Below are 18,743 nucleotides of genomic sequence, written 5' to 3'. Positions count from 1 at the left end.
CTGCCTTCAGCTCAGCTCATGATCCAATGGTCCTGGAATCCAGCCTCCTCCGTCAGTCTCCCTGCTCAGTGGGGAGTCTGCTTCTCTCTCTCCCTCTGCCTCTCCCCCTGCTCCTACTCTTGTGTGTGCGCACATAAGCTCTCTCTCTCTCAAATGAATTAAAAAAAAAAAAAAACCCTTAGAAAATATTCACATCAAGCCATGTTGAATTTGGGGTGCTGAGTGACTTTGATTACTTAACCTCATTTTAAATGTGGGTCAAAATGAGGTTAAGTCATAAAAAGCCACCATGTGGCAGGGGCACAGGCCTGACCAGCCTCCATCTGCTCTCAGCAGATTTCTCCTCCTTTCCTTCCTTGCCATTCTTTTCCCCTCTCCCTGCCTCCCACTTCAGTCTTGATTGCCTCCTGCTGGGGGATCACTGGCTGTAGTCTCTTTGTGCTTCTGTGACCATTTAATCCCCATGCCACCAGGTCACGCACCAGTGGGCATTTAATACAGAGTAATAATTGTCATTGCTGTGGTAATGTGGCGACCCAGGGTGTGACCGGATGCCAAACATTTTCTGGAAGTCTTGTTGAACAGAGACCGAGAAGGAACTAGTCTTAGCGTGGCACAGCCCTAGGTGCACCGCATGTACTTGGGATGTCCCACGCCTGGTGTTACTTGGAACCAAATCGCCTGGACTTCGGGAAGTGCTGTGTGAGACAGATGTGTGACAGCCTGGTCCAGGCAGGCCACATGGCTGGCCTAGCCACACGCTGATGTCCTGATGATGGCAGCTCCTGGGAAACCGAGGAAATTAGAAACTGGGAGGATATTTTGGTTTTGTTCTCATCTAAAGGTTTTAGGAATTTAAGTGAGTCTCTCCTAGTCAAATGTGTTCAAAGGTAATTTTACAAAAATAGAGTATAGTTCTCTTATAAATTGTCACCCAAAGCGGCTTTCTTTTTTTAAATTCGTATTTTACTTGCCTTGTCTCAATAAACATCCCAAGTGTGGGTTTAGCAAATTGCTGTGGTTCAGGCAAATTTTGTGTTTACACCTCTTTTTTGGTTAATTTCTCTGCCAAGTTCACCCTGTGGGGTGGGCTTTGAGCAAAGGAGACTACTCAGGAGGGCTGACAGATAAATTCTTTTCCATCCTTCCACTTACATAAACTGTGCTTAGAAACAGTAATTTTATGTACCCTTACTGAAGACATCATGTGATATAAGTAATCAGCTGTGCTTTTGTTGAAAAGTTCTGTCCAGATGGGTAGCTAACCCCCGTGTATCTGCTTTCCCTCTTTCCTTGCCTTGCTTCCCTTTCCCCTCACACTTGTTTCCTTGTATTATACATCTCAAGGTAAACTGTTGCCCCAGGCCCTGTTTTCTAACCTTGAGCTAAGAAACCACCCAAACTGTTCATTCTATTTTTAAGAAAGTGAGTTCTGTAATATAAGACATTACCAACAGCAGCTCAGTGCACCATGCCTCAAAAGTAGCAAACATAAAAATAATGTTTCTACTTATGGAGAAAATTAACATTTTGGAGGTAACCAAGAACTAACAGAATATAAAAAGTCCTTCCACAAAGTATGCTGTCAGAAAAAGGTAAGCTTTGAGAATAGGCACCTACCTCATAATACATACAACTGTATATAACAGAAAACTTAAAAAGGAAAACGTTGAAATGTGTTTATAAAAAGCTTGAAGGGAACAAAGAGTCTATTTTTATAACCTAGAGAGAGGTAGGAAGGATCTTCCTCAGCGTGATCAAGTATCTAGAAGCCATAAAGGGAAAATATGAAAGATTTGATTACCTATAGTTGATCACCTATATAGGGAAAAACATGAGCAACACTAAATGAATTAGATATCCACATACTTTGACAGCACCAACATCTAGCTAAGTCAGCTTGCCCTGATTCCCTGAGCACTAAATACATAATCGTCTTATAATAATTTGGTTTCTGATGTAGACTGATCATAGGGAGAGATTGTCCTAAGTAGCAAACACTAAGAATCCGGTCTATTGGTAATTATTTTTCTCATAGTAACAGAAATTATCACTCTTTTTTATTTTCAAAAAGAAATTCTACCCCACTTGATGATGTGTTATTTCCTCTGCAGACTTACAAATGCTCAATAAATAGGGGACTCTATGCCCAAACAAAGGTCTTGTATTATTACACTTACCCTTTCAATGGTCAACAGGGCCAGAGAGTTACACTAAGCCCAATCTCAATGGTGGACTGAATTATATGTGCATGAACCTGTAAGGATAAACTTACCCCTCCGATAGGGCTTCCTGCTCTCCCCACCTCCCTTCTCCCTCCCCCCAGGCCTATCCGCAAACACACACATTGTCCAAACCCTTAACACAAGGCCTTTGGGGGACCCAATGGACAGGGTCAAGTGTGGAAGCACACCATTCTGAAATATAAATATCTGTTATCCTGCTTAAAACCACAGCTCAGGGCAGGGCAGACCAGGGGCCATTATCCTAGTTTTCTGCACCCTAGGATGGTAGCAAGATAGTTCTGTTTTAAAGGCAAGGAAGAGCCACAGTTCAGAGAAACCAGAAAAAACCTTTAGCTTGGGATGTGATGTAAAATGAGTGTAAAAAGGTAACATTGAAAGGAGTCATAATCATTCTTAGAAAAGCCATTATTGAGGGAACGTAGCTAGTCTCCATTTGTCAAAGTTCAACCCTTGGAGCATTAAGTCCACTGTGTTTCCATGTGTGCCGCTTGACTAGTTTGCAGCGGTAGTAGTCTATTCTTGTTTGGTGATGCTATGTTAGGTCATTCCTCAAGCTGTGGCTTGAACGACAGTGGCAATGGCAGCAGCAGAAATAGCATGGGTCATTGCTGTATTTCCTCTGGATTTCAAGCAAGGCAGTTGGCAGGGCCCAGGAATGGTGAGGGGAAGAGGTTGGGCCAAGTGGAACTTTGATGGTACGTACATTGAATTGGGAAATGTGATACTAATAATTGTGGTATGAGTTCATTGTGAAGGATGCTAAAGCACCATGGGGATAGGGCCATGCAAATTCTACAATTTAAAAAGGTGGTCTGGACCAAAAATTCTGAGTCAGCAGGTGAAGTGCTCATAACGTCTTCTGTTTCAGGATATATGACAATGAATGAGTTAATCAGTGCATTTAAGCATTTTCAAATCTGTTGTCTAATTCTGTTGTTCAAGTTATTACATATTGTCATCTTGCCTTGCAACCAAGGACAAGACATGCTGTTAGATCTTGAACACATGAGCAGTACTAATCAAGACATCTTTGCCGACACCTGCAAGGGGGAGTGACATCCTGTTTGACAAAGTGGGTAAAATGCAGATAAAACTTTAAACAAGTTTTCAGTACAAATAGAGAAAATAATATAAGGATAAAATGAAGTAAGTGTAAGAGGGACATTGGGACTGAAACAATTATTTGAATTCTTACTGTAGCAATTGATTGATTTGTCATGGTGTAGTATTTCTTTTTTTTTCTTAAGGCTTTATTTATTTGTCAGAGAGAGAGCACAAGCAGGGGGAGTGGCAGGCAGAGAGAAGCAGGCTCCCTGCTGAGCAAGGAGCCTGATGCGATGCAGGACTGGGACTAGATCCCAGGACTCTGGGATCATGACCTGAGCCGAAGGTAGAGACTTAACCGACTGAGCCACCCAGGTGTCCCCAGTATTTCTTTGCCATACTTCTGGATTGTATTTATTATTTTGATATTTTGAATTTTTGCATATACGTCATTGGTGGGATTAATCCATAGTTTTATTTTTATATCACCAAGTTTTTTTAAGTTGAAATATGATTGTTACACAATGTCACATTAGTTTCAGGTGTACAACAGTGATTTGATAAGTCTATATATTATGCTATGCTTACCACAAGTGTAGCTACCATTTGTCACCATACAATGCTATTACAATACCATTGACCATATTCCTGATGCTCTACCTTTCATTCCCCATGGCTTATTCATTCCATAACTGGAAGCTTGTGCCTCCCACTCCTCTTCACCAGTTTTGCCCATCCCCCACCTCTCCCTCTGGCAATGACCAGTTTGTTCTCTGTATTTATGGTTTCTGCTTTTTTCTTGGTTCATTTGTTTTGTTTTGTTTCAGACTCCATGTATAAGTGAAATCTTATGGTATTTGTCTTTTTCTATCTGACTTATTTCACTTAGCATAATACCTTCTAGGTCCATTCCTGTATCATCAAATTTTGATATTAAGATTGTGTGCCTTGTTTTCCACTTACAAAATAGTGTCTTCATAAAGAAAAAATTATCAATATTTTCCTTCATTTTATTTTAGCCTTTTTTTCAATGCTTTTTATTAACATACAATGTATTATTTGTTTCAGAGGTACAGGTCTGTGAATCAGCAGTCTTACACATTTCACAGCACTCACCATAGCACATACCCTCCCCGATGTCCATCCTCCAGCCACCCCATCCCTCCCACCCCTCCTCCACTCCAGCAACCCTCAGTTTGTTTCCTGAGATTAAGAGTCTCTTATGATTTGTCTCCCTCTCTGGTTTCGTCTTGTTTCATTTTTTTCCCTCCCTTCCCCTATGATCCTCTGTCTTGTTTCTCAAATTCCTCATATCAGTGAGGTCATATGATACTTGTCTTTCTCTGATTAACTTATTTCGCTTAGCCTAATACCCTCTAGTTCCATCCACGTCATTGCAAATGGCAAAATTTCATTTTTTGATGGCTGCATAATATTCCACTGTGTGTGTGTGTGTGTGTGTGTGTGTGTATACCACATCTTCTTTATCCATTCATCTGTTGATGGACATCTAGGCTCTTTCCATAGTTTGGTTATTGTGGACATTGCTGCTATAAATGTTGGGGTGCATGTGCCCCTTCAGATCGCTACATTTGTATCTTTGGGGTAAATACCCAGTAGTGCAATTGCTGGGTCATATGGTAGCTCTATTTGCAACTTTCTGAGGAACCTCCATACTGTTTTCCAGAGTGGCTGCACCAGCTTGCATTCCCACCAACAGTGTAGGAGAGTTACCCTTTCTCCGCATCCCCGCCAACATCTGTCACTTCCTGACTTGTTAACTCTGGCCATTCTGACTGGTGTGAGGTGGTATCTCATTGAGGTTTTGATTTGGATTTCCCTGATGCTGAGGGATGTTGAGGACTTTTTCATGTGTCTGTTGGTCATTTGGATGTCTTCTTTGGAAAAATGTCTGTTCATGTCTTCTGCCCATATCTTGATTGGATTATTTGTTCTTTGGGTGTTGACTTTGATAAGTTCTTTATAGATCTTGGATACTAGCCCTTTATCTGATATGTCATTTGCAAATATCTTCTCCCATTCTGTCGGTTGTCTTTTGGTTTTGTTGACTATTTCCTTTGCTGTGCAAAAGATTTTTATCTTGATGAAGTCCCAATAGTTCATTTTTGCCCTTGCTTCCCTTGCCTTAGGTGATGTTTCTAGGAAGAAGTTGCTGCGGCTGAGGTCGAAGAGGTTACTGCCTTTGTTCTCCTCAAGGATTTTGATGGATTCCTGTCTCACATTTAGGTCTTTCATCCATTTTGAGTCTATTTTTGTGTGTGGTGTAAGGAAATGGTCCAGTTTCATTCTTCTGCATGTGGCTGTCCAATTTTCCCAACACCATTTGTTGAAGAGACTGTCTTTTTTCCATTGGACATTCTTTCCTGCTTTGTCAAAGATTAGTTGACCATAGAGTTGACGGTCCATTTCTGGGCTCTCTATTCTGTTCCATTGATCTATGTGCCTGTTTTTGTGCCAGTACCATACTGTCTTGATGATGACAGCTTTGTAGTAGAGCTGGAAGTCTGGAATTGTGATGCCACCAGCTTTGCTTTTCTTTTTCAACATTCCTCTGGCTATGCGGGGTCTTTTCTGGTTCCATACAAATTTTAGGATTATTTGTTCCATTTCTTTGAAGAAAGTGGATGGTATTTTGATGGGGATTGCATTGAATGTGTAGATTGCTCTAGGTAGGATTGACATCTTCACAATATTTGTTCTTCCAATCCATGAGCATGGAACGTTTTTCCATTTCTTTGTGTCTTCCTCAATTTCTTTCATGAGTATTTTATAGTTTTCTGAGTACAGATCCTTTGCCTCTTTGGTTAGATTTATTCCTAGGTATCTTATGGTTTTGGGTGCAATTGTAAATGGGATCGACTCCTTAATTTCTCTTTCTTCTGACTTGTTGTTGGTGTATAGGAATGCCACTGACTTCTGTGCATTGATTTTATATCCTGCCACTTTACTGAATTCCTGTATGAGTTCTAGCAGTTTTGGGGTGGAGTCTTTGGGATTTTCCACATAAAGTATCATATCGTCTGCAAAGAGTGAGAGTTTGACTTCTTCTTTGCCAATTTGGATGCCTTTGATTTCTTTTTGTTGTCTGATTGCTGTGGCTAGGACTTCCAATACTATGTTGAATAGCAGTAGTGATAGTGGACATCCCTGCCGCGTTCCTGACCTTAGGGGGAAAGCTCTCAGTTTTTCCCCATTGAGAATGATATTCGCTGTAGGTTTTTCATAGATGGCTTTTATGATATTGAGGTATGTACCCTCTATCCCTATACTCTGAAGAGTTTTGATCAAGAAAGGATGCTGTACTTTGTCAAATGCTTTTTCTGCATCTATTGAGAGGATCATATGATTCTTGTCATTTCTTTTGTTAATGTATTGTATCACGTTGATTGATTTGCGGATGTTGAACCAACCTTGCAGCCCAGGGATAAATCCGACTTGGTCGTGGTGAATGATCCTTTTAATGTACTGTTGGATCCTATTGGCTAGTATTTTGGTGAGAATTTTTGCATCCATGTTCATCAGGGATATTGGTCTGTAATTCTCCTTTTTGATGGGGTCTTTGTCTGGTTTTGGGATCAAGGTAATGCTGGCCTCATAAAATGAGTTTGGAAGTTTTCCTTCCATTTCTATTTTTTGGAACAGTTTCAGAAGGATAGGTATTAATTCTTCTTGAAATGTTTGGTAGAATTCCCCTGGGAAGCCATCTGGCCCTGGGCTTTTGTGTTTTGGGAGATTTTTGATGACTGCTTCAATTTCCTTAGTGGTTATAGGTCTGTTCAGGTTTTCTATTTCTTCCTGGTTCAGTTTTGGTAGTTGATACATCTCTAGGAATGCATCCATTACTTCCAGGTTATCTAATTTGCTGGCATAGAGTTGCTCATAATATGTTCTTATAATTGTTTGTATTTCTTTGGTGTTGGTTGTGATTTCTCCTCTTTCATTCATGATTTTGTTGATTTGGGTCATTTCTCTTTTCTTTTTGATAAGTCTGGCCAGGGGCTTATCAATCTTGTTAATTCTTTCAAAGAACCAGCTCCTAGTTTCGTTGATCTGTTCTACTGTTCTTTTGGTTTCTATTTCATTGATTTCTGCTCTGATCTTTATTATTTCTCTTCTCCTGCTGGGTTTAGGCTTTATTTGCTGTTCTTTCTCCAGCTCCTTTAGGTGTAGGGTTAGGTTGTGTACTTGAGACCTTTCTTGTTTCTTGAGAAAGGCTTGTATTGCTATATACTTTCCTCTTAGGACTGCCTTTGCTGTATCCCAAAGATTTTGAATAGTTGTGTTTTCATTTTCATTGGTTTCCATGAATTTTTTTAATTCTTCTTTAATTTCCTGGTTGACCCATTCATTCTTCAGTAGGATGCTCTTTAGCCTCCATGTATTTGAGTTCTTTCCGACTTTCCTCTTGTGATTGAGTTCTAGTTTCAAAGCATTGTGGTCTGAAAATAGGCAGGGGATGATCCCAATCTTCTGGTACCGGTTGAGACCTGATTTATGACCTAGGATGTTATCTATTCTGGAGAATGTTCCATGGGCACTAGAGAAGAATGTGTATTCCATTGATTTGGGATGGAATGTTCTGAATATGTCTGTGAAGTCCATTTGCTCCAGTGTGTCATTTAAAGTCTTTATTTCCTTGTTGATCTTTTGCTTAGACGATCTGTCCATTTCAGTGAGGGGGGTGTTAAAGTCCCCCACTATTATTGTATTGTTGTCGATGTGTTTCTTTGCTTTTGTTATTAATTGCCTTATATAATTGGCTGCTCCCATGTTAGGGGCATAGATATTTACAATTGTTAGATCTTCTTGTTGGATAGACCCTTTAAGTATGATATAGTGTCCTTCCTCATCTCTTATTACAGTCTTTGGTTTAAAATCTAATTTGTCTGATATAAGGATTGCCACCCCAGCTTTCTTTTGGTGTCCATTAGCATGGTAAATGGTTTTCCACCCCCTCACTTTCAATCTGGGGGTGTCTTTGGGTCTAAAATGAGTCTCTTGCAGACAGCATATCGATGGGTCTTGTTTTTTAATCCAATCTGATAGCCTATGTCTTTTGATTGGGGCATTTAGCCCATTTACATTCAGGGTAACTATTGAAAGATAGGAATTCAGTGCCATTGTATTGCCTGTAAAGTGACTGTTACTGTATATTGTTTGTGTTCCTTTCTGGTCTATGTTGCTTTTAGGCTCTCTCTTTGCTTAGAGGACCCCTTTCAATATTTGTTGTAGGGCTGGTTTCGTGTTTGCAAATTCCTTTAGTTTTTGTTTGTCCTGGAAGCTTTTTATCTCTCCTTCAATTTTCAATGACAGCCTAGCTGGATATAGTATTCTTGGCTGCATATTTTTCTCATTTAGTGCTCTGAATATGTCCTGCCAGTCCTTTCTGGCCTGCCAGGTCTCTGTGGATAAGTCTGTTGCCAATCTAATGTTTCTACCATTGTAGGTTACATATCTCTTCTCCCGAGCTGCTTTCAGGATTTTCTCTTTGTCTCTGAGACTCGTAAGTTTTACTATTAGATGTCGGGGTGTTGACCTCTTTTTATTGATTTTGAGAGGGGTTCTCTGTGCTTCCTGGATTTTGATGCCTGTTTCCTTCCCCAAATTAGGGAAGTTCTCTGCTATAATTTGCTCCATTATACCTTCTGCCCCTCTCTCTCTTTCTTCTTCTTCTGGGATCCCAATTATTCTAATGTTGTTTCGTCTTATGGTATCGTTTATCTCTCGAATTCTGCCCTCGTGATCCAGTAGTTGTTTATCTCTCTTTTTCTCAGCTTCTTTATTTTCCATCATTTGGTCTTCTATCTCACTGATTCTTTCTTCTGCCTCATTTATCCTAGCAGTTAGCGCCCCCATATTTGATTGCACCTCATTGATAGCCTTTTTGATTTCTACTTGGTTAGATTTTAGTTCTTTTACTTCTCCAGAAAGGGTTTCTCTAATAACTTCCATGTTTTTTTCAAGCCCAGCTAGTATCTTAAAGTGATGATTCTGAACTCTAGATCTGACATCGTACTAATGTCCATATTGAGTAGGTCCCTGGCAGTCGGTACTACCTCTTGTTCTTTTTGTTGAGGTGATTTTTTCCGTCTTGTCATTTTGTGCAGAGGAGAATAGATTAATGAGAGAAAAAAATGCTAGCAGGGTAACAACGTCCCCAGAAAATATACTCTAAACAAATCAGAAAAGACCTGAAGCAGTGGGAAAAGAAAGGGAAAGAGAGAAAAAAGAAGAGGAAAGAAAAAAAGAAAAAAGATAAAGATAAAGATAAAAACAAACAAAAGCAGAACAAAACAAAACAAAACAAAAACAGAATGTGATCAAATATGATCAGGCTGGATTATAGATCAGTGCCACACACTAGATTTTGGGTGTATTTTGGTCTGTTAAAAGAAAGTCCCTCCCAAAATTTTAAAGAAAGAAAAACTTATATATGTACAAAAATAAGGGTTGATATGATGAAGGGATGGAATATGACTGTAAAGATGGAAATTATAAAAAATTTTAAAAAAGGATTTGATAAGTTGTTTGAAAAAAGAAAGAAGAGGATTAAAAAAAAAAAGAAAGAAAAAAGGGAGAGAATGTGATCAGGCAGGGGAGTAGAAAAAAACCATACACTAGAGATTTAGAGTATATTTTGATCTGTTAGAAGAAACTATCTCAAGATTTTAAAGAGAGAACAACTTATATATATATGCCAAAAATACGGGTAACTACTATGAAGGGATAGAATATGACTTTAAAAATGAAAAATAAAAATGTTTTTTTTTTTAAAAAGGGATTGATAAGATGTTGGTTGAAAAAGGGAAAAAGAAAAATTCAAAAAAAAAGAAAAAAGAAAAAAAAAAAGACAGTTAAAAAAAAATAATTAACTTTGAAAGACTAAAGAATCACGGTAAAAAAGCCATGAATTCTATGTGCAGTATTCCCCTAGCGCTGGAGTTCTGCCATTCTCATTGATCGGTAAACTTGGTCTTGGCTGGCTGTTCTCGCTGATCTTCTGGGGGAGGGGCCTGTTGCCGTGGTTCCCAAATGTCTTTGCCGGAGGCAAAATTGCCCCGCCCTTGCCGGTCCGGGCTAAGTAATCTGCTCGGGTTTGCTCTCCGGAGCTTTTGTTCCCTGCAAGCCTTCCGTAGAGCTTTGGAGGCGGAGAGTGAAAATGGCGGCCTCCCAGTCTCCGCCCCGGAGGACCCGAGAACTCGGGGTCCCGCTCCTCAGCGAGCCCCCAAAGAAAAGCAGTCAGTCACTCCCGTCTCCCCGGTCTCCGGCCACACTCTGCGCTCACCCGGCCTGTGACCGCGCCTTTCTATCCGGCACCCGACCCAGGGTGGAGTCTCCAAACCCAGCAGATCCCCGCGGTGCGCTCCCGCGCTGGTCCTCCCGGGGGAAGAAGGTGAGTCTCCCCGGATCTGCCGCTTGTTGGGTCCCTGCTGGAGGAGCAGTGGCCCAACTGTGCCACGGATCACGGTTTATAGCAACCCCGAGCTGAGAGCCCACGCCTGGGCTCCGTCTCTGCAGCCGGCTTCCCTGCTCCGATCCCTGGGAGCTCTGCCGCACTCAGGCACCCCCGGTCTTTCTGTGACCCCGAGGGTCCTGAGACCACACTGTCCCGCGAGGGTTCCACCCCCCACTTCGCCACCAGAGTGACGTCCCTCAGCGGAGCAGACTTCTAAAAGTTCCGAGTTTGTGCTCCGCGGCTCTATCACTTGCCAGAAGCGGCCGATGGGGGCCCCTCCCCCGCCGTCTATCCTCCCGAATAACGCCTCGGATTCACTTCTCCGCACGTCCTACCTTCCAGAAAGTGGTCGCTTTTCTGTTCAGAGAGTTGTTGCTATTCTTTTCTTCGATCTCCTGTTGAGTTTGTAGGTGTTCAGAATGGTTTGATCCCTATCCAGCTGAATTCCTGAGAGGAGAGGAAATCCAGGTCTCCTACTCCTCCGCCATCTTGCTCCGCCCCCCCAGATGGCTTTTATGATATTGAGGTGTGTACCCTCTATCCCTACACTGTGAAGAGTTTTAATCAAGAAAAGATGCTGTACTTTGTCAAATGGTTTTTCTGCATCTATTGAGAGAATCATATAGTTCTTGTTCTTTCTTTTATTAATGTATTTTATCACATTGATTGATTTGCGGATGTTGAACCAATCTTGCAGCCCAGGAATAAATCCCACTTGGTCGTGGTGAATAGTCCTTTTAATGTACTGTTGGATCCTATTGGCTAGTATTTTGGTGAGAATTTTTGCATCCATGTTCATCAAGGATATTGGTCTGTAGTTCTCCTTTTTTTTTTTTAAAAGATTTTATTTATTTATTTGAGAGAGAGAGAATGAGAGAGAGCACATGAGAGGGGGGAGGGTCAGAGGGAGAAGCAGACTCCCTGCCGAGCAGGGAGCCCCGGGACTCGATCCAGGGACTCCAGGATCATGACCTGAGCCGAAGGCAGCCGCCCAACCAACTGAGCCACCCAGGCGCCCTGTAGTTCTCCTTTTTGATGGGGTCTTTGTCTGGTTTTGGGATCGAGGTAATGCTGGCCTCATAAAATGAGTTTGGAAGTTTTCCTTCCATTTCTATTCTTTGAAAGAGCTTCAGAAGAATAGGTATTAATTCTTCTTTAAATGTTTTGTAGAATTCCCCTGGGAAGCCATCTGGCCCTGGGCTCTTGTTTGTTGGGAGATTTTTGATTACTGCTTCAATTTCCTTAGTGGTTATGGGTCTGTTCAGGTTTTCTATTTCTTCCTGGTTCAGTTTTGGATGGGTCTGCTGCCAGTCTAATGTTTCTACCATTGTAGGTTACAGACCTCTTGTCCCGAGCTGCCTTCTGGATTTTCTCTTTGTCTCTGAGACTTGTGAGTTTTACTATTAGATGTCGGGGTGTTGACCTATTTTTATTGATTTCGAGGGGGGTTCTCTGTGCCTCCTGGATTTTGAAGCCTGTTTCCTTCCCCAAATTATGGAAGTTCTCCACTATAATTTGCTCCAATATACCTTCTGCCCCTCTCTCTCTTTCTTCTTCTTCTGGGATCCCAATTATTCTAATATTGTTTCATCTTATGGTATCACTTATCTCTCGAATTCTCCCCTCATGATCCAGTAGTTGTTTATCCCTCTTTTTCTCAGCTTCTTCATTCTCCATCATTTGGTTTTCTATATCACTAGTTCTCTCTTCTGCCTCATTTATCCTAGCAGTTAGAGCCTCCATTTTTTATTGCACCTCATTAATAGCCTTTTTGATTTCAACTTGGTTAGATTTTAGTTCTTTCATTTCTCCAGAAAGAGTTTCTCTAATGTCTTCCATGCTTTTTTCAAGCCCAGCTAATATCTTTATAATCGTCATTCTGAACTCTAGTTCTGACATCTTACTAATGTCTGTATTGATTAGTTCCCTGGCAGTCGGTACTGCCTCTTGTTCTTTTTTTTTTTTTGAGGTGAGTTTTTCCATCTTGTCATTTTGTCCAGAGGAGAATAGATGAATGAGAGAACAAAATGCTAAAAAAAATGCTAAAAGTGTAACAACGACCCCAGAAAAATAAACACTTCCAGAAAGTGGTTGCTTTTCTGTTCAGAGAGTTGATGCTATTCTTTTCTTCGATCTCCTGCTGAGTTTGTAGGTGTTCTGAATGGTTTGGTAACTATCTAGCTGAATTCTTGGGACCAGACGAAATTTAGGTCCCCTACTCCTCTGCCATCTTGCTCCAGGATCTATTTTATTCTTTTTAAAGAAATTCTCCCATACTGCAAGGTCATGGGAGAATCTAGAAGCTTTATTGTTTTGCCTTGTCTCATTTAGATCAACAATTCACCTGGAATTTATTTTTGTATATGGGGTGACGTAAGGGTCAAGATTCCATTTTTTCCCCATAAGGATATCCAACTGACCCAGCACCATTTCTTGAGATCACTCTTTCCGCACTCTACTACCATGTCACATTTGTGATAAATTGTTGCCATATATTTATGAGTCTGTCGCTGTACTTGCTATTCTGTCCATTGGTCTCTTTGTTTATCCTTGCACCAATGTCCTGGAATCCTGTCCTAATTACTATAGCTTTTAATATATCTTAATATTTGGTAGTATGAATCCACTTTATTGTTCTTTTTCAGAATGTCTTGGTTATTCTTGGTGCTTTGCATTTTCATATTGATTATTGAAATAAGCTTGCCAATTTACACTCATATTAGTTCAGATTTGTACACATTTTGTTAGAATGACTCCTAGGATATTTGGTCTTTCAATGCTATTTTAGATGGCTTCATTTTAAAATTTTCATTTTCTAATTGTTCGCTTTTGGTATATAGGAATAGAGCTGATTTTAAAAAGTATATTTACTACTGGGCATTTACTCCAAAGATAAAGATGTAGTGAAAAGAAGGAGCACATGCACCCAAACGTTCATAGCAGCAATGTCCACAGTAGCCAAACTGTGGACAGAGTCGAGATGTCCTTCAACAGATGAATGGATAAAGAAGATGTGGTTCATATATACAATGGAATATTACTCGGCCATCAGAAAAGATGAATATCTACCGTTTACATCGATATGGATGGAACTGGAGGGTGTTATGCTAAGTGAAATAAGTCAATTAGAGAAAGTTATCGTATGGTTTTACTCATATGTGGAACATAAGGAATAGTGAAGAGGACAATAGGGGAAGGGAGGGAAAACTGAAGGGGAAGAAATAAGAGAGGGAGACGAACCATATGAGACTCTTGACTCTGGGAAACAGAATGAGGGTTGTGGAAAGGAGGTGGGTGGGGGGATGGGGTAACTCAGTGATGGGCAATAAAGAGGGCACGTCATGTGATGAGCACTGGGTGTTATAGGCAACTAATGAATCATTGAACATTATATCAAAAACTAATGATGTACTATATGTTGGCTAATCGAGTTTAAACAAAAAATTTTAAAAAACTATATTGCCATTGTGTTGAGTGGACTTGTAATCATTTATTAATTTTTATAGTTTATTTATAGATTCTTTTGGATTTTCTACATATGCAATCATTTTGTATGTGAATTATGATTGTCTTTTTTTTCAGTTATTGTTCCTTTTATTTATTTTTTTCTTCCCTGATTGTACTGTCTAACATCCCCAGTATGGTGATGAATAAAAGTGGTAATAGTGGCCATCATTTTCTTGTTAACTAATCTCAGGTGGAAAGTTCTCAATATTTCAATATTAACTATGATATTTGTTTTTGTAGAGCACATTTATCAAATTATAGAAGTTCTCTTTTATTTCTGGTTTCCTAAGAGTTTTAAGTCATGAATGGGGGTTGAATTTTATCAAATGCCTCTTCTGCATCCATGGAGATGTTTATGTAAGTTTTTCCCTCTAATTACAATAATGTGGCAAATTATATTGATTGATTTTTTTAAAACGGGTTTTTTTATTTTTTTAAGAGCGAGATTATGCAAGTGGGGGGAGGGGAGGGGCAAAGGGAAAGAGAGAATCTTAAGCAGGCTCCATGCTCAGTGAGGAGCCCCATGCAGGGCTCCATCTCACAACCCTAAGATCATGACTTGAGCCGAAATTAAGAGTTGGATGCTTAACTGACTGAGCCACCCAGGCGGCCCTATATTGATTGATTTTTAAATGTTAATTTAAGCTTTCATTTTTAGAAGAAACTCAACTTGATTATTACGTATTATCTGTTTTGTATATCACTCAATTTGGTTTGCTCTTATTTGGTTCGAATTTTTTGCATCTATGTTCATACGAGCGATTATCCTGTAATATTATTTTTTGTAATATTCTTTTTTAAAAAGATTTTATTTATTTGAGAGAGAGAGAGGGAGAGAGCACAAGTGGAGGGAGGTAGGGGAAGGGGCAAAGGGAGAGGGAGAAGCAGACTCCCTGCTGGGCAGGGAGCCTGATGTGGGTGGGGCTCCATCCCAGGACCCTGAGATCATGGCCTGAGCCAGAGGCAGACGCTTAACCCACTGAGCCACCCATATTTTTTGTAATATTTTTCAGGTTTGGTATCATATATTTGTGTTTGGATCATAAAACAAGGTGGGTAGTAAGATAGATAATTTTATGTGTCAACTTGGCTAGGCCACAGTACCCAGATATTTGGCCAAACACCAGTCTGGATGTTGCTGTGAAATTATTTTTTAGATAAGATTATCATTTAAATCAGTAGACTTTGAATGAAGCAGATCATTCACCCATCATGTGAGTGGGCCTAATCCAATGAGTTGCAGGCCTTGAGAGAAAATGACTGAGGTGCTTTGAGGAAGAGGGAATTCTTTTTCCGGATTGTCTTCAGACTCATTCTGGGACAACTCTTTCCTGAGTCTCTAGCCTTCTGGTGCACACTATAGATTTTAGATTTGGCAACTTCCACAATTGCATGAGCCAATTCCTAAGAGTAAAATCTCTGTATATATTTCTCTATTTCATCTATATCTATATCCATATCTATTTATCTATATATACCTCCTATTGATTTTGTTCTGAGGAGAATCCTGATTCTTTTTCTTTTCTTCAGAAGAGTTTCTATAAAATATGATTTCTTCTTTAAATATTTGGAGAAATTTATCTGCTTGCTCCATCAATTACTAAGCTAGGTATATTAAATCCTCTATGATTGTGAATTTGTCTCTTTCACCTTTAAGTCTATCCATTTTGCTTCATATATTTGAATTTATGTTATAGTTACATCAAAATTTAGAATTGTTGTGTCTCCTTGGTTGATTGACCCTTTTATCACTATAAAATTCTCTCCTGCATCCCAAGTAACTCCTCTTGTCTTTCTTTTGGTTAAAATTTGTATAGTGTATTTGTTTCCATTTGTTTACTTTAGATATTTATGTGTTCCTACACTTAAGTTGCATCTCTTATAAGCAAAATACAATTGGATTTTGGTTTTTGTCCAGTGTAACACTCTTATTTTTCCAATTGGAGTATTTGTTTTATTTATATATATATATATATATTTTTTTTTTTATTTAATCCTCACTTTATTTACTCCATTTGTGTTCAGTTTAATTACTGAAATGTTTGTGTCTACCAACTTAAAAAAATTTTGAATACAAGTTCCTTATAAGATATGTGTTTGGCAAATATTTTCTCCTAGTCTGTCTGTGGTCTGTCTTTTCATTCTCTTTTGCAGAGCAGAAGTTTTTATTTTAGTAAATAAGTCCAACTTACCAATTTTTCTTTCGTGAGTCATGTTTTTGGTGTTGTCTCTGAAAATTCATCATTGAACCCAAGGTTACCTGAATTTTCTCCTATATTATCTTCTAGAAGTTTCATAGTTTTGCATTTTGCATTTGCGTATATGGTCCATTTGGGGTTAATTTCGTGAAAAGGGTAATAATATCTGTGTCTAGATTCTTTTTTTCTTTTTGTCACTGATCCATTTGAATATTCTGTCACAATGCCATGCTGTGTTGATTACTGTACCTTCATAGTAAATCTTGAGGTAAGGTAGTGTCAACCTCTGACTTTGTTCTTCTTCAGTATTGTGTTGGCTACTCTTTTGCATTTCCATATAAATTTTAGAATCAGTTTCTTGATAACCACAAAATAACTTGCTAGGATTTTGATTGGGATTAAATTGAATGTATGGGTCAAATTGTGAAGAACCAACATCTTAACAATTCTGAGTCTTCCTATCCACGATCATGGAATATCTCTTCAGTTACTTACATCTTGTTTGATTTCCTTCTACAGAGTTTTGTAGTTTTCTTCATATAGATCCTGTATAAATTTCATTAGATTTATGCCTAAATATTTCTTATTTTTGGTGTTAACGTAAACAGTGTTGCATTTTTAATTTAGCTTTCTAATTGTCCATTGCCAGTATACAGGAAAACAGTTGAGTTATGTATATAAACTTTGTGTCCTTCAACCTTGCTATAATTGCCTGTTAGTTTCAGTTTTTGGGTTGATTCCTAGGAATTTTTTTATATAGACAGTCATATTATCTGCAAAACAAAGAGAAGGCATTTGTTCCTCCCCAATCTGTGTGCATTTTATTTCTTTTTCTTGTATTATTATACTTCAAGTACAATGTTGAATAGGAGTGGTGGGGGGGGTATCCTTGTTTTGCTCCCAATCTTAGGATGGAAGTATGTAGTTTCTTACCATTAAGTATAATGTTCAAGGTGTAGTTTCTCTGTAGATGTTCTTTATAAAGTTGAAATTCTTTTCTATTCCTAGTTTTCTGAAAGTTTTTAAAATCATTAATGGGTGTTGGATTTTGTCAAATGCTCTTTCTACATCTATTGATATGATCATATGAATGTTCTTTAGCTTGTAGATGTGATGGATTACATTAATTGATTTTCTGATGTTGAATCAGCCTTCATACTTGTAATAAGTAACCACTTGTTTATTCTTTTTATATGTTGCTGCATTTGATTTGCTAATATTTTGTTGAAGATTTTTGCATCAATGTTTATGGAAAATATTGGTTTATAGATTTTCTTTCTTGTAATGCTGTTAGTTTTTACATTAGGGTAATGCTGGCTTCATAGAGTGAGTTAAGAAGTGTTCCCTCTGAAGGTGCCTGGGTGACTCAGTTGGTTGACTCTTGATTTGGGCTCAGGTCATGATGTCAGTGTTGTGAGATCGAGCCCTGTGTTGGGCTCTGAGCTCAGTGCAGAATCTGCTTGAGATTCACTCTCCTCTTCTCCCTCTGTCCCTCCCCCCACTGGTGTGCTCTCTCTCTCTTTCTCTGAAATAAATAAATAAATAAATAAATAAATAAATAAATAAATAAATAAAATCTTTTTCTTTTTAAAAAGAAGTGTTCCCTTTGCATCTATTTTCTGGAAAAGATTATAAAGAATTGGTATAATTTCTTTTTTAAATGTTTGGTATAATTCACCAATGAAATCACTGATACCTAGTCCTTTCTTTTTTGGAAGGGTATTAATTATTGATTCTGTTACTTCAATATATAAATAGGCCTATTTAGATTATCTATTTTTCCTTGTGTGAATTTTTGGTAATTTGTGTCCTTCGAGGAATTAGTCCACTTTATTTATGTTATCCAATTTGTGGGTATAGAATTTTTCATAATATTCCTTTATTATCCATTTAATATCTACAGAATCAATAGTGATGACCTGTCTTTCATTTCCAATATTAATAATTTGTATCTTCTCTCTTTTTTTCTTGGTTAGCCTGGCTAGAGGTTATTCAATTTCATTGATCCTCTCAAAGAACCAGCTTTTGGTTTCAATGATTTACTCTATTGTTTTCTATTTTCTAATTTTATTAATTTCTACTCAAATTTTGATTATTTCTTCTCTTCTGCTTGCCTTATGCTCTTTTTGCTCTTCTTTTCCTAGTTTTTGAAGTTGGTAGTTTATAGATTTTATATCTTTCTTGTTTTCTAAATATATGCATGCATTAAATTCCATAAATTTCTTCTAAGCACTGTTTTCATTGCGTACCACAATTTTTGATAAGTTGCAT

The sequence above is a fragment of the Phoca vitulina genome, unplaced genomic scaffold (assembly GCF_004348235.1).
Source record: "Phoca vitulina isolate PV1807 unplaced genomic scaffold, GSC_HSeal_1.0 scaffold57, whole genome shotgun sequence".
Lineage (NCBI taxonomy): Eukaryota > Metazoa > Chordata > Mammalia > Carnivora > Phocidae > Phoca > Phoca vitulina.
This window is presented reverse-complemented; position numbering follows the sequence as displayed.